The following is a 15,910-nucleotide window of genomic DNA, read 5'->3' as shown; positions in this document are numbered from 1 at the left end:
CTGTGTTTAGTCAGTGGGGTGAGTAGCATAGTGGAGTTACCATCCCCAAGCGTAAACATGAATTCCTTTTATCGATTTTTTAAGAATGACTGAACCATAAAGCATTTCTCCATATAAGTTTCACACAGAATGTCCTCGAATCACTCCCCACCATTAGCAGCTATTCCCACAGATATTCCCCCTAACAAACCTCTATTCACCTCATACATTTTCATCCGGGTTGCAAAACATCAGCATAGCTACAGTAATAATGACCACCAGCAGAGTGACCATTCTTTAGTCATCAAACATTTGGGTCATGTGGCTCAGCATCTATTAACATTACTGGTATCCACGTAAACTATGTCGTCTCTCATGGTGTACAAGACAACAGATCTCAGACCCTACCAAAGCTTCCATTAATTATCATCACTGACTTGCACTTAGAAACAATGAACGTTAACTGCTTGTAGGAGATATATATTTTTCTATTTGACCCAAATGTACCCTTCTTCAGCCTAGGCAGGCTGGTTCAGACCTTTGGCCACTAAGGCGGGGCCACCTGCTGTGCTGCTTCTCATCACTCTCCTTTGATGTGTCACTACCTGCCACCTGCCTGAGGCCGAACCGGTTCTCCAAGATTTTCTGGAGTTAACACCAAACTGAATTTGGCCAAGATTTTCTGGAGTTAACACCAAACTGTGAATTTGGCGAGTTTCTGCTAAATGGCTGTTCTGACAACTTCACAAGAAACTTGGTGTGACTGGGGATGGGCTTCCTCTCTTTATAAGCACAGATTTTATTATTAAATATTTGAGCCTTGATCAGAATCCTGTCTTGGTTCTCTCTCTCTCTCTCTCTCTCTCTCTCTCTCTCTCTCTCTCTCTCTCTCTCTCATCTGCCTAGTTTCCCTTTCTTTCAGCTCCAAGATGCCTCCCAGGTTCTAACCCAAACATGAGAACCACAGGCCGGCCCCAACACCCAAAGAGGTGAGTGACTGCTTATATTTATTTGAGGGTTTGTTCTCCTTTCCATACAGAGCTTCTGAGACATTACAATAACATAAAATGAGTCCTAAGGATATAGGAAATAATATTTGAAAGAAAATAAAACTTGAGACCTGTGATTCATGTAATGTATGTCAAATAGCCCAAAGAGTTGTTTGTGAGCTTTGAAACCTGGGACTGAGAACATAGCAGAACAGACCAGGACATGCCTGGCATGCCTCCCTGCCTTGGTATTTTTTTCTAAGTAACAATATTTATTTCAATAAAAATATTCACATACCTATTTTTCTTAACATTTGTACAGTAATTAAGAGAAATAAAAAAAGGGCGTTGTTTAGGTTTAATACTGGGGGCACTTTTTTCATAGAAACTAATTTATTTTAATGAAAATTACACAGAATGTTGCGAAGAGTTTTGAGGAGAAGGTTACTGATCAGAAACACAATAAAATTAATCATGAGTATAAGACAGCTATCTCTCTAATGAACTAGAAAATTATAGCATGAAGTTTTAATCAATCAACAGGGACACATACTATATTATAATACATAGATTGTCTTTTACAGGTTGGGATTGTCAGGTATATGGTGATGAAATGCACTATGAATATTTAGAAATTAAGTGAAGTGCGTTTGTCTAAAAAGAGTAATTTTCTTTTTTAATTAAAGACTACAGTGGGGAAACAATTATTTGTATTAACTGAGATCAGTGATGGACTCACAGAGAGATGAAATGCTTGTATAGCATCATGCCAAGAAAGTGACATGAAATACACACATACAATCCAGCCCCAACACACTCTCCATGCCGCCCTCCACACACATACCACAGAACATGGGATATTCTGAAGCCATTTCAAAACTATGCCCATGTCCCTTGGATGTTTTGTAACTTCCTCAGAGTAAACTTTTCTCACACATTTGCTTTCAAATACATATGCACACATGATAAGTATGTTTAATATGTTTTCTTCAGCTGTGGGATATTGGACATTTGAGCATTAGGCTTCTGTGACTTAAGTCATATTGCCCAGTAGTCGACCTTTGGAGCACTGATATCAACATCAGTCTCACTATTTGCCACACCCAGTAGTGACTCCAGTGACAGGCCCAAAAGCTTGGACGCAGCCCCAAGGCGAAAAGTTCAGAAAAACTTAGTCTCCTGGAACTGTAGCATCCTGCAAAACAAATGTTCCAAATCTGTGCTTGCTTTAGGAGGTGAAGGAATCTGTGTGCTTTCCTTCAATAATTGTTTTATTATAAGTGACTCTAAGGGTTGATTTTGACATATAGCTAAGTTAGATTAGCTTTCACCAGTGTTCCAATATCCTAGGAAATTGTTGAACCAACTTTGGGCTTTGATCTTTGTAAGAATGTCACTCATTCAGATGAAAATGCCTCCAGTGTTGATAGACAGTGTTAGAAATCAGGCATTACATTCTGCTAGAATAGAGCTAGTAATCTCAGGGCTAGTCTACATAGTATACTTAGAACAACAGCAGAGTCACTTCCACACACAGGAATTTACAATGGCTGAGGAAGAAAGAAGGTTGTGGTCTAAGAAGGAACTAGAGTAAATACTTAGGACAATAGATAGCTGAGTCACTCCCATACACAGGAATTTACAATGGGGGGGTGGTGGTCGAGGTGGACTATACAATAGACTTGAGTTGGAACTATGGCAAGGGCATGAAGCCCTTGCCCCTGGCTTCTAAGATTAAGCTGACCTTAGGTGGGGCTGATTTTGACCCCAGTTGTTAACATTGATTTTTATCCCAGTCGGTTCCTGTTAGCTTTTATGTATGCATTCCTTTGTTGTAAAAGTCATTTTGCATCAGATAACTTCAAAGTACCTTGGATGACCTTAATGTATCATTTAACTTCCTTGTCTTCTTCTGTAATATAAGCCTGATGCTTGCCTTGAGAAATTACATTCAGATACAACAGTTACTTGTGTTCTCATCTGCTTGACATCTTTTCACCGACTCCCTGCCCACTAGTACCGGGACTTGATTTTCTCTTGGATTGAGAGCCCCATGTTGAGGGCAGTCCGCAGCAACTATTGTCAACACTCCTATCAAATTATAATGGTTTAGTAGTCTGAGGTGATGGCAGCAATCATAGAGGTCACAATTCTCATGTTTCATGACTATTTGCTCATTTCCTGAGCATTGGGGATTTGGAAAATTGTCACTCAGCGCCATCCACACCTGGTCCTGCCCAACTAAGTCTAGACAATTTTTAAAAAATGATTATTTTGGTTGATTGACCATATCTCTACAATACAATGTCCCCAAGCATTACAACAAATGGGGTCACAGATTTCTGAAAATGGTGCCTCCCTCAGGGATGTGGAGTCCAGCAGAGCAAGCAGTGTTTATGTCTTATGCTTTCTTTGCAAATAGGGTAAATATACACATATAGAGAGTTGAACCATCAATTAGCTTTAAATATGTCATAATTCTTCTAAAAGTTATTTCAAATTCATGAACAAAAGCAGAGGGATGAGCTGAATGAGAGCCTCATAAATTTTATCTTTCTTTCTTTCCCTCTTTCTCTCCAACCATTACTCTTTCTGGCCCCCTCTTCCCTCCTCTATTTCTGCCCCCTCCTCCCCTCCACCTCCCCTTCTTTTCCTCCTCCCCCTCCTACTCTTTTTCCTTTCTCTTCCCTCATGTCTTTCTGGCAATAAATTTTCTTATCTAACTAATGAGACACTACATAAACAAGAAGATAATAGCAATAAGCAATCATTTAGATGTCAGGTGAGTAAAGAAACCACAAAAGAGAAAAAGCTTTAATGGTTAAAGGAGGAAGGATATCATCTAGTGAGAGCAAGAGAGATTTCAGGATGAATCAAGAGGATGAGTACAAGCAAGGAACGATGATATACATGAATAAAAAACTCACAATAAAATTGTATTTCGTATGCCAAATTAAAAATGATAATGTAAAAGGGATTTGAAAGGATATGTTGAGCATGGTTTAATGTGCATATATAATTGAATCATCATGTTTACCTTATTTATGTGTATTTTTTGATGCTTCCATGTATTAGTTAAAGATAGATGTAATTTAAAAATATACAAAAATATTTAGGCAGCCTCTTTTCTATTGCTTGTATTCTTAAAGGTTTTTTTTGGCCTTACAGTTTTACAGATTTCTCTTTCTACAGTTCATATGGTGGGCTGTAAATTCAGATTTTAATTCTCTCATTCTTAGAACAGGATTTTAATAAATTTAGTAGAATCAATAAGAGGACTACGGTTTGCAAACATTTTCATGTTTGTTTCTTGTGCACTACTGATTAACCCTTTTAAGATTCTCTTCTCCTCTCCTTAATCCCTACTATGTATAGGCTCTGGCCTCATCTATACTATCTGCTAAGTGGATCTGATGGAAGTGAAGCCAGATCACCTGCTCATATTTGTCAGACAGTCACATTTGGAAATAGGGACTGTGTAGAGAGAGACACTTCACTGTATTGTGTGGGATCAGAATACTGCTGCTGTTCAGTAGCAGGATGTAGAACACTCGACGATGCAGGAAAGAATCACACAGTGGGAATGTTGTGCTTTGGATACCAATGGGATAGCAGTTAAGATTCACTGTGTAACTTTCTCTTATAAGGACATATTTACTAAGAATATAATTCACATCAAGCCCTTTCTGAAGTATCCTTAGATTTATCTATAGTTCTGAACCCTAAGAGTATTTTCTATTTATATAAGTTTGTAGGTTTTTTAAACTTAATTATATACTTTTTACTCATTCACTTTACATCCTGCTTACTGCCCCCTTCCAGTCACCCCTCTCAGAATCCTTCTCCGATCCCTATTCCCCTTCTCCTCTGAGTGGGTGGGGGCCCTCCTGGGTATCCCCCAACCCTGATACTTCAAGTTTCTGGGAGGCAAGGTGCTTCCTCTCCCACTGAGGCCAGACAAGACAGCCCAGCTAGAAGAACATATCCCACATACAAGCAACATACTTTGAGCTAGCCCCAATTTCAGTTGTTTGGGTCATACATGAAGACGAAGCCACACATCTGCTACATATATATGGGGAGGCCCATGTAAGTTCCTTGTTTGTTAGTTCAGACTATGAGAACTCCAAGTGTCCAAGTTAGTTGACTTTGTTGCCTTCCTGTGGAGTTCCTATTCCTTTCAGGGACACAATCTTTCCTTCTATTCCTTAGTAAGAGTCCCCAAGCTCCATATACTGTTTGGCTGTGGGTGTCTGTTTTTGTCTGAGTCAGCTGCGGGGCGAGGGGGGGGGAGGAGGTTGTGGGGGGCCTCTCAGAGGACAACGTGTGTGGCCGTGCTGCAAGCAATTGCGAGCCGTGAGCAATCGCCATTATAAGATGGCACTGGCCTCCGCTGTGCCTAACTAGTAAACAAGCCTTGTACGCAGGTGTGAGAGTGAACTCACGCCTAGTCACTGCCCATCTCGGGGCGTAGTAATGGGGTGATGGGCGAGCAACGGTGCTGAAACGTCACGCTGTGGGCTATATAAGCAGCACCATTTTCAGGGTTCGGGGTCTTCCCTCCTGAGAAGTAAGCAATAAAGCTTTTGCCGCAGAAGATTCCAGTTGTCCCGAGTGTGTTCTTGCCTGCGCGGACAAAAGCTTGGGATAAACGTGCTCCTTTCTACAAGTATAATAGAGTATCATTAATAGTATTAGGGATTGGTGCTTACCCATCAGATGTGTCTGAAGTTGGGCTGGTTATTGGTTTGGCCATTTCCTCAGTCTTTGCTCCAACCCCAATCACTACATTTCTTATAGACAGGATAAATTTTGGGTTGGAAGGTTTTTGAGAGGGTTGGGGCTCTATAGCTCCTCTGGGATCCCTGCCTTAGCCAAAAGTGACCTCTTCAGGTTCCATATCCCCAACATAACACGCTTGTAGTTTTCTGCCATGATTCAGTACAGCTGACAAGTTCTACGGTCAGAATTCAAAAGCAAAGAATATTAAGAATAACTTTAGAGAACTGCCATGCATTTCCTCCATGCTTACAAATCCTTCTCCTTGTATGCCACAGAGGTCATTCCTTCATGAGGAGCATTTGTGTGTGGTAGGGAAGTAGAGAGGGCTCCTATGATTGTCGAGGTGTGTAGCTCCCTGTGCACTCTCTGTCCTACTGCTGTCAGACAGGCTCTCATGCTCAACTGGAAGCTTGCTGTTTGGGGTAGGCTGGCTGGCCAGGGAGAAGCTCCGACCTGCCTATCTCTCTCCACCAAGCTGAAATTACAGGGCACTCGGCTTTATTCGGGCTTTTACTTGATTCCAACTTGGGCCCTCATGCTCATATACCAAGTACTGTTATCCACTAGGCCACCTCCCCAGCCCTGGAGAGTATTGTTTAACAAATTATTGCGTATTTATTTATTCAGCCTTACTACTCATAACACTAGCTTCTCCTGTTATATAAGAATAGCCACTTAGACAATAGCCTGTTTTGTAGGTCTTGGTTCATTTCTTGTCATCTCTACATTTTCTAATGGTTCTATAGTAGACTTTCTTCAAGCACATGCTGATGTCATGGAGACCAACAACACGTACAATCAATAAACGCAGGCTAAAATGTTTGTTTCATCTGGACTCATGGTCCCAGCTAACTGACAAGAAGGGAATTTCAGTTTTATTCCATGTGTTTGCTTTTGCGGGGTGTCTGAGGCAGTAGGCATCTGCAGTTGAAAATGCAATTGCTTTTATATTACAGTTCTCCTAGATTGTGTTAAACAGCATTCTTTACTCAAAACATCACAAGATGATCTTTGGTTCCTCCAGGAAGGAAGCATATCATTGATTTTGACAGTCACTCCAATACATACATCTATGAATTGAAATTTAATGACTTTTTCCCTGGGAAGTATATTTTGTAAGTATAGAAAGAAAACATAAAAATATCCAGAATAAACAAATGCAAGTTTTATTATTGAAAAATACCACAAGATTTATGTGTAGACATAGCGAGTCCCAGACATGAGACTGGATCTCAGTGTTATCTTAAAAAAAAACTTATAAGCATTACATTTATTCCAGGGAGTTTTGCATTGAAGTTGGTGTCTTATTTCTGTCATTATCTGGAAATTCCTATCTATTTCCTGTTTCCATTCAGTGCCTTGATTGTAAAGTATGTTTGGTGAGTAACTGAATAGTGAATGAACAAATTATAGCTCAGAAGAGCAACTTATACTTACATTTTAAAAAACATTGGCCAAACAGTCTGCACATATTTCAAAGAAAGGCAACATTCATTATGGAGGATGAAAAGATGCCCAGAAAAAAATTAGAGGCTCTGGGCTTTGTAGAAGTAAAATCTAGCTTGGATCAGTTCAGAGTTTATGTCTGTGGGAGACTTTCAGATTATTTGAGAGATCAATGCTACTTAGTGAGAGACATCCTGTCATGCTGAACACACAGGATTTGTATGGCCTATTGTGTCTTCTAGACACATAGAGCTGCTGAGTACTTGGAATGTAGCTACCAACTGAGACACTATATTCTTTGAATTATATAAATTGAATTAACGTTCACTGAAGTAGCTGCACACACTGGTCAGTATCACTCTAGGAGGTCTCTGTAATGGGAGAGACATGCAGAAACAGGAAGCCAGCTTCGAGTCTCTAAGACACAAGTAAAAGATGGGACTTTCCTTTGTTTTTCATTGCTAATCATGTGTTCCTTTGGTGAATACCTATGCTGCAATATTGTATGTCCGGTACCACGCCAACACCAGTCAATTATGATAGATGCAAGGACTTAGAAAGCTTGCCACTCAGGGACATTTCCTGAAAATATGCATAATGAATACTCCAGCTGGGAGAGAAATCAGCCAAATAAGCACAGATATAAAAAGTTTGGAGCTACTGACGAAGCAAGTAACAGCATTGTCCAAATACTGCTTGTACACAGAAACGGAACAAAGCACCCGCCAAGTGTGCTGGGTTTATAATCAGGAGGAAGCGAGACCCTTAGTGTTTAATATACTAAGTGGGGTTTCACTTTAGATCGACTATACTGGGTAAAATAAAACAGTCTTCCTCCTTGCTGGATAGCCCAACATAAAATTAAGCTGTGGGCATACCCATGGGGTCTTCATTTCTACTTATTTTATCTCTGCATAAAGCCATCATATTTTCAGAATGTTTGGTGATGTAATTTTGATGTTGATTCTTGTAATATTTTTGAGTTTACAATCAATATTTCCCTGCAAACAAATGGTATGAAGAATATGTGGACCTAAGTTAATATCATTTTATAGTGAATGATGGGGGCACAAGGACTTGACATATGTTCTTGAGAAAGGACTGTTGTACAAATTCTACATACATTTACTGTTCCTCCACTATGGTTAATAATGAAGATGATAAACCATGAAGGAATATTGATTATGATGCTTGTCATAATCTCCATGATGAAATATACTATGGTGCTGACAAAGTCAATGACATTTACTCTTGCATTTTATAGTGGGAAATATTTTCTTTGGATGTTATATTTCATTTGTTGTACATGTATATTTAAAGTTGTAATGTTCTTTTACAACCTTATGTCATGTTCAAGTGCATTTTGAAAGTCCAGATAAACAACCCCTCATCAATGTAGGCAACCAATTCAATGCAGTGGGTGAAAAAAATAAAAAGATATGAAAGTGGCATGGAGATTGGAGAGAATGGATATGGTAAAAGAGGAGGCAGGGATGGGGTGAAATGGCAGTGGCAGAGACTTTGATCAAAACAATGTTTACATAGAAATAATTATAAGAAAACAAATCCATTTAAAATATAGGTTAATTTAATAAACAAGAAAATATAAAATCCATGAACAGATATTTCACTAGAGAGAATGTATATCTGATACATTGGCAGGCAAAACTTGTTCTACATAATTAGCCTATTATGCAGCACAATTGAAAACCAGGAGATAGCTTCAAGACAAACTATTGTGAAAGCTAAGACAAAACCTTCCAACTACTAAAGACAAGAGAAGGTACACAATGAAACCCATTTTTTATGCTTATCAAATATTGATATAGTGTACTGACTGGTTTTAGGTGTCAACTTGACACAGGCTGGAGTTATCACAGAGAAAGGAGCTTCAGCTGGGGAAGTGCCTCCATGAGATCCAGCTGTGGGGCATTTTCTCAATTTGTGATCAAAGGGAGAGGCCCCTTGTGGGTGGAACCATCTCTGGGCTGGTAGTCTTGGTTCTATAAGAGAGCAGACTGAGCAAGCCAGGGGAAGCAAGCCAGTAAAGAACATCCCTCCATGGCCTCTGCATCAGCTCCTGCTTTTTGACCTGCTTGAGTTCCAGTCCTGACTTCCTTGGTGATAGACAGCAGTATGGAAGTGTAAGCTGAATAAGCCCTTTCCTCCCCAACTTGCTTCTTGGTCATGATGTTTGTGCAGGAATAGAAACCCTGACTAAGACAGATAGCAATGCAAAGAGAAAATAGAAGAGTACAATTGCAAGCAAATTATTCTGAACAGTACAAAATTAGGTGACATGCTGTGTGGTCAAATTATATTTATGTCAACGACGAAGACTAGAACAACTCTAGGCAATTATATTTCATGGGACCCTCATCATATGTGTGTTCTGTCACCAACTAAGTCACTATTATGGAGACTAGAAATACAGTGTAGTAATTTCTATCCTAAGTTTTTCATGCCTATAGTTTGTTTTTTCTTGTTTACTTTCTTTCTGCTTTACCATACCAATTCTGTGTGCTGCTAATTGTTGGGTAACTCTCCCTCTCCCTCTCCCTCTCCCTCTCCCTCTCCCTCTCCCTCTCCCTCTCCCTCTCCCTCTCCCTCTCCCTCTCCCTCTCCCTCTCCCTCTCCCTCTCCCTCTCCCCTTTCTCTGCTTAAAACTTACATACAATTCGTTAAAGAGCTAAAAATTATGAGATCTTTGTCAAATAACTTTTTAAATTCACTCCAATCTGCCGAGTGGTTTTTAAAACACATTCTGTATTTTACGATCAAATGTGATTTGAACAGATCAGTTACTAATGGGAATTGCAAGAATTCACAAAGTTGATCATTCTTACTCTGCTGCACAGATACGGTTTTGATAAGGAAACCGATTATATATATATATATATATATATATATATATATATATATATATATACTCCAGTTAGTTTCAGTAAGATTTGAGACTGTTTTGCATTACATTAATTTTGTTGTTAGCTACTAGTATTAATGTAATCAGCAAGTTGCATTGATATAATTAAGGGACAGAAAGTATTTTGTCATTATACTTAATAATATGATAAATTCCTTTTAAGAGTTTCCCTGACTTAACAGTTCATATGAGATTTTTGAGGAGTTTTAAGTAACACCTCATTTCCTAAGAAATTTAATAAAATGAAATTTCTAAAAGTGTATGTTTGCTGAGAATTCAGGCATGCTAATTTGGTTTCACGTGGGGATTTATTGAGTGTTGAAATAATTATCACATAATGAACTTATTATGTTTGTGTTTCCAATTGTGGAAATATTTACTTTATTTAGAAATGATTGTGAAAACACTTGCATGCAGGATTACTCTTCAAGTGTTTGGAAATAATTTTAAAATATTAATACAATCAGAGCAACTCAAAGTAGTTTTAAAACTATCAGTTTGGTCGTGCAAACTTTATATGCCTCGGTACAGGGGAACGCCAGGGCTAAGAAGTGGGAGTGGGTGAGGGAGGGTGTGGGGGACTTTTGGGATAGCACTGGAAATGTAAATGAAATAAATACCTAATAAAAAAAGCAACATAGAGTATAAAAATAGACGTTTATTATGTATCTTCATTTAAATAGAGAATTATTTTCACTCAGGTCCAAAAGTGAAGAAAAACAGTCACACAGTTACACTTAATTGATACACTGAGGTACCTAAGTGTTTAATAAAAATATGCATGTGTATCAAAAGTTTACAAAAGTAATTTGTAGCTGTAAATATTAAGGGGGGGGGCTCTAAAATGAAGATGGAGACCACAGGCAGAGACAGGAGGCCATAAGAGGCTGGCATAGGTGCTAGTCTTCTGGAAAGAGCACAGAAGTTAAATGCCCAGCTGACAGACCTGAACCTTGCTGGAAATCTTGGGCAACCAATGAGCGTGGAATTGGGAACTAAAGATCCAGATCCCCCGGGTTCCGTGAAGTGGAGGGGAGGTACATTTTCTCCACCAGTACTTATCTTCTCCACTAGCTGCTCATTTAAGCAATGAAAACATAAGCTTAAATTAATCAATTGATATTGCAAGCTCCGAATTTAGAAGGCTTAGAGACCATCCCAAGCAAAAATTAGGTAACTGTACACAGAAAACATAATCAAGTTGATGAAGCTTCCAGAGACATGTTAAGGGGACACATGAAACAAAGAACTTTGCTGGGGTTCACTTTGAATCCCACGGAAGGAAAAAAAACTGAAAGAAATACCCAATTCTTTACAAGTCAACGTTTTTCCAGTCTTGCACATACACACACACACACACACACACACACACACACACACACCATTAAACATAAATGAAAAAAGATGGAGGTGATCCATTTTGAAGGAGGAGAGCTGAAGATCAAATGAATGGGAAGACTGCTGTTCCAATACTCTTGTATTATCTCGTTCACACTATATACAAAATTGCAAGTTAAGAGAATGTCTGGATAATATTTTGGGTGGTTTGTTGCAATTGCTATAACTTCCAAAGAATTACTTTTGGTAACATGGTAGGTTATTAATTTCACTGGACTACATTAGGTCAGCATAAAGCAATATTCCTTATTTAGCATAGTTTTGATTAATTTAGTAACCTACAAATGTCACTAAAAACTATTTTAAACATTTTCAGTTTAAAAACTATTTCAGTTACTGCTTCTCAGCAGTGCTTCTATCTCCATGTAGCTTATTTTCCTGCCTCATTTGTTGTTTGTTAGTCACATTATTTACTGTTTTTATTTTTTATGCTGAACATTTATTACACTTATAATTAGGGAAGTGCTAAGAGAGCAACTTTTGGCTCCTCACCACTTTCTGTCTCTGACTGGCTCCTTTCTCTTCCTATTTCCCAGTTGGCACCATCGTTCTAAATGTCTATGTCATCCACCTGCTGAAATGCTACCCTCTGCAGTCTGCAGCCACATTGCCCTCTTATGGCTCACACTTTTAGAGACAATGCCTGTGCTCATAACATGAAATATGCTGATGAGTCCTGGCACTTGCTGCGTTGACGATCCCCTGCCAACATCAATTGGCAGGCACCGCTTCTCTCTATCCTCTCAAAAGGCTCTGCTTGCCTCCCCACATGGGCTGAAACTGTCATTTTCATGAAGCCCCCATTGTTGCAAATTAGCTGTTTCTGGCAGGAGTTGGTGGGCAGTTTCCAGGCATTAATTTATGAGCTGTGCATGGATTTTCTCCATTCAAATGAACAAAGCGCAGGAGCTCTTTGAGTCTGGATCCTTATCTAAGCAACTCGATTAGAATACAACAAACCTGTGTTGATTTCTAACAGTTGCTACTTTCAATTGCCTTCTCGCTGAAGAATAACTATTAGTTGTAAAACCAATGAAATCAAGATGCAAACATTTATTATTTTGTTATTTCAAAACCTAGAACACAAAGCATGCTAGCAAATAAAACTGTGGTTCTATTATTTTTTTTTCTTTTAATACCTTATATAAAAGCATTAATTCTACCACTTATTAGTTTAAGAGATCATGGGATAAACTTTTCGGCCTTACCCTTCCTATTTCCAGTCCCACCCTGGATCTTTGCAGCTACGTAGTAGCTGTTGACAAAATGCAACATTGATGAGAAGTCTAATAGGTATAGCTATTAAATGAAGAGACTTTGTTGAGATTTGTCAACTCAGGAATTCTCGAAAAAATTCCTGATTTTGCAGAAGACCTGAGGTCAAAACAACTATTAATATTAAAAGTGAAATTTCAATAAATACACACACACACACACACACATACACACACACACATACACACATGAATCTCATTTATATGCACACACAAACATACACTTGAAATTTCTAGAAAAATATTTTGATTATTGCTTTTAATTCAGTCACTCACTAAATGGGTCTTGAATGAACCAGGTTATGTTTCAAGTATTCTCGATGTAGTTCTGGACAAATTAGGCAAGTCTCCTGCCTTCTTAGATCATATTCTGACAAGGATCTTCATGATGACCTTATCTAACCCTCAGTATCTCCCAGTAGACCTTTGTGTAAGCCTTACAACCTTAATAATATTATTATTAAGGATTAGATTTTTACACATGAAATATTTTGTGGTCATACGCAAACCTTATTCAAACCATAAATAGTAATAGCAAGATAAAAAACCATAAATAGTAATAGCAAGATAGAAAGAACTATATCACAAAGGTACAAAACAAATCATCTGATACCATTTCTTTTGATTGAATTGAGGCTGCAGCTAGTTAATATTTTATTACTTTATGCTACATAGATTGTCCATGTGTCTCCATGATCTAGTCTATGCAAATAAGCATGGAGAAAGGTTACCATGAAGCTGAACATTTTTGGTTCATGTTGTTCAAAGTAAGAAAATAGTTTCCATTAGTAAATTATCTTGATAAAGATAAACTTTGCATTTTCAAGTTGGCAAATGTTATGTGAATCATAGCATGATAAATTTAAAAGTAGGGCTGTCCTGTAATTCTGTTCAGAGTATCTCATGGTTATTCAAACAAATGTCTTAAATAAACATCCTGTCTAGCTTGAGGTTCCTTTGTGAAAACCATATTTTTCCAAAAAGTTCTTGAGCAAATTTCTTTTTGATAATGGAGTCTGCCTTCTGGATTTGAGGAATAATCAAAGCATACAAGAATGTAACTCCTTAGGCATATGCCCTGTGATGAGAAACAGCTTCCTATATTCCCAAGATAAGAGAGAAATACTCAAGTTTTTGCAGGTGTAAGTCACTCCTGCCAATTTTAAATGAAGCCCATTCGAAAGCTAGGCTATATATAAACCACTCTTAGAACAATTAGCCATACTCTCTTGATAGAGGAGCAAACTGCCAATGCAAGATTTTGTAAATGTTGTCATTAAGCACATAGCAATATGATGTGTCTTATACAAATATCTAGCTGTATGAGTGTATAGTGTATAAATGATTGGAACCAGACACAAATGAACATATGTAATACATCTACTTTTAAGTTTTAGATTTCTGTTAATTCTCACGTAGTTATTAATGGAAAACCCAGAAAACAGTGAGATTTTATCTCTGATTGTTAATGGTTAATGAAACATCCTTGAAAGTGATTTTGTTGCTGTTGTTTTATGCTTGCATCACTGTGTTTCACTTAATGGCAACTTTAGTTTCTTTTCTTTTCTTTGTTAGCAAAACAAAGATAGAAGCCAACTGATGTTGTGGGACATGTCACCAGAAATCCTATGGTTTTCTTTAGAGGAAAAGACTATGCCCATCAGAGGGCCTCATGATGATGATGACTGGCTGTGGACCTCGCTGCTTGCTTTGGAATTCTATTTGTAGCTGAAACATCTGGACAGGAAATAAGAAAGTTCAATCGATTTTCTAGTGTAAATCTCAAGGGACTCTCCTGGCTAAAGCACAGCTCCTTACAGCAGGAAAATAAGTCACTATTTCTGTCTGCTGCACTAGGTCTGCACAGACCGTGGGCTATGGAATATGGAAGAATTAGATGAACATGAAGGCAGAAGAGCTGAACACAGTACTGAAGTTCACACTGGGCATATAAAGTGTCTCTGTAGGATCAACACAGACAAAAGGAATGCTATTTCAAGTATCTGTTAAACCAACGCATCTTATCTATGGAGATAATTTGTAAAGAATATACACAATGAGTTTTAGAGGTGAACTCATGGAGTAATGAGGAAATAGCAATGACATCTTATGAATGTATAGTTCCTCGAACAGGCCAACTGTAGTGAAATGTGATTATCAGAGGCTGGGTGGTTGAAGATTAAAAACCATAAAAATGCACATATAAAATGAAATAAAATTTAACTCAATGATTGCTTGAACACTGTTTTTCCATAACTGTATGGTTTACATGCAAAACAAATATTACTCTGTACCTCAAATGTTTTATTCATAGAAAATAGTTTCTTTTGCAACTCAGCCACAAATTTCCCTCCCCCAGATATATTTTGTCTTAGTATATGGTCAGTGTTCGCAGGGTGTTGTGGGTATTCAGAGACTTTTGGAAAACCAGAAGTTTCTACTGGAGACAGGTTCCTAGCTGTGATGCAGCATGAGGGAGACTTGCATTATGTTGTTGAAATGGTACAGTATAATTATTATATAAGACAGGAACAATATGAATGGTAGTAAAAAAAAAAGTCTGAGAATGCAAATATACTCAGAGGAAGTTCTCAGAAAGTCTCTGAAGGTGATTATGAAGGGGTGACCACTTTTATGTTTGCATCACTGTGTTTCACTTAATGGCAACTTCAGTTTCTTTTCTTTGATTTGTTAGCGAAACAAAGATAGAAGCCATTGGGCAACCAATGAGCGTGGAATTGGGAACTAGAGGTCCAGATCCCCGGGTTCTGGGAGGTGGAGGGGAGGTACATTTTCTCCACCAGTACTTACCTTCTCCACTAGCTGCTCATTTAAGCAACGAAAACATAAGCTTAAATTAATCAATTGATATTGCAAGTTCTGAATTTAGAAGGTTTAGAGAACACCCCAAGCAAAATATAGGTAACAGTACAAAGAAAACATAATCAAGCTGATGAAGCTTCCAGAGACATGTTAAGGGGACACATGAAACAAAGAACTTTGCTCAGGTTCACTTTGAACTACGGGGGGGGGGAGGGGGGGAGACGAACTGAAAGGAATACCCAATTCTTTTCAAGTCAACTTTTTCCCACTCTTGCACACACACACACACACACACA

General features: G+C 38.3%; 1 long non-coding RNA gene across 1 annotated transcript; it reads left to right on the top strand.

The window, feature by feature from the left end:
* The first annotated feature begins 563 nt into the window (after positions 1-563).
* On the top strand, positions 564-15,034 carry Gm40042. Its single transcript, XR_867198.1, has 3 exons — positions 564-736; positions 902-968; positions 14,367-15,034. It is a non-coding gene; the product is annotated as a predicted gene, 40042 (long non-coding RNA).
* The last annotated feature ends 876 nt before the right edge of the window (positions 15,035-15,910 follow it).

This window comes from Mus musculus, chromosome 3 (genome assembly GCF_000001635.26).
Source record: "Mus musculus strain C57BL/6J chromosome 3, GRCm38.p6 C57BL/6J".
Classification (NCBI taxonomy): domain Eukaryota; kingdom Metazoa; phylum Chordata; class Mammalia; order Rodentia; family Muridae; genus Mus; species Mus musculus.
The sequence above is the reverse complement of the archived record's forward strand: the minus strand, read 5'-3'. Positions and strand labels throughout refer to the sequence as shown.